Genomic DNA, 1,657 nt, shown 5'->3' with positions numbered 1-1,657 from the left:
GCGAGCGGAACCGCGGAGACCAAGACCTGCGGGGGCCTTGCCCGGCCTGTGGGCGGCGCCCTGCGTCGGAGCACGTGGTGGCGCGGCCCAACCTCTCAGCCGCCGCGGGGGCCGGGCGTGCGCGGGGCGGGACCTTGCTATGGAGGCGGGGCCTGGAGCAGAGCGTGCAGCGGGTCCATCCTGACCCCAGGTGCCAGAGGCAATCGTGCAATGTAAGGACCAGACCACTCGGAGTGAGATTGCTGGGTCGCCGGCCTCGGGTTCCGTAGTGCCCTCTTAAAGACGTCAGCGGCTCTCTGCCGCACTCCCCGCATTCTGCAACCGTCTCTTCTCTGCTGCAGGCTCTGACCTCTCTCTCTCTCTCTCCTCTCTGGTCCCGCCCATGAGAACGCACACAGGACAGAGCATGAAATCCGGGGGTCCAGCTGGGTCCCTGTGATTGCTTGAAAGCATCGAGGTGTCCCCCACCCATGGCCCTCCCAATCTTCTGTTAAGGAAACCCACGATGGGGAGCGGAGAGAGAATGGATAGGTGTTTATTCACTCTACACCAGTTTGCTGCCTATATCTGCCTTGGGCTGAGCGTAATAAACGTGGTTGATTTAAGCTCAGAGGGTAAGACAGACGTTTAACGGTTAATGAATCCTGTATTTATATTCCAAGGGCACGGGGAGCCCCCTCGGTCCAGTGAGGCACACTCCTCTGCCCACGCTGAAGTTCGCCTACTAGCTTGCTCCTGTGTTGTGCCTGTGGTTCCAATAATGTAGGCCCAGGACTGCAGACTAACTGAATCAGACTCAGCTCCTGCGGGAAAGCCTGAATGAGCACCAGAAGCCAGCTGAGAATGAGCGGATTGCAAGGACTGCAAGATAGTAAGAAACACCCAAGAAAACTCTATGGAGCATTTCTACTCTGTAACATCTGGGATCACCCTGAGTCATAATCAATCCAATGGCAATGGGCTAAATTGTGGACTGGAGGGTTCAGCACATTTCATGGACAAAGATATTTGTCATGGTATCTGGGTAGGACCACGACAAACAGTGGTAACCATCAACTATTGCGGAGTTCTGGTGTGGAGCTGTGGGGTAATGAGCTGGAGAAAGTCGGTTTAAACCACAAGGTCAGCGGTTCAAGCTCACCAGCCTCTCCTGGGAAACCCTATACAGGGTCGTTATGGGTCAGAACCAACTCAATGGCACTTAACAGCAACCATCTATTGCAGACTTGCTATGAGCATTATCTCCTGCAATCCTCTCAGTTGTAATGAAAAGTTGTTAAGTGCTGTTGAGTTGGTTCTGACTCATAGGGACCCTGTATAGGGTTTTCAAGGAGTGGCTGGTGGGTTTGAACTGCTAACCTTGTTGTTAGCAGTCTGGTGCTTATCCCACAGCACCACACCAGCACTCTAATCATGAAAAGTGGGTGCTAAAATGTCTTACATTTTACAGTCAATGAAACTGAGGCTAAGGGCCTAAGTAACTTTCCTACAGTTACAAGGCTGAGCCCATTATTTCCCTTTAGATTCCTAACTTAAGATGTAGGATTTAGTAGTTCATAAATGTGAATAATGTAAAAACGGTTCTTTTTAGCTACTATCAGTTATAATCTGTTAAGAGGCTACAACATCAAATCCCCACCCCCAGACTATTATAGTT

The sequence above is a fragment of the Chrysochloris asiatica genome, unplaced genomic scaffold, assembly GCF_000296735.1.
Source record: "Chrysochloris asiatica unplaced genomic scaffold, ChrAsi1.0 scaffold00160, whole genome shotgun sequence".
Taxonomy (NCBI): domain Eukaryota; kingdom Metazoa; phylum Chordata; class Mammalia; order Afrosoricida; family Chrysochloridae; genus Chrysochloris; species Chrysochloris asiatica.
The sequence above is the reverse complement of the archived record's forward strand: the minus strand, read 5'-3'. Positions refer to the sequence as shown.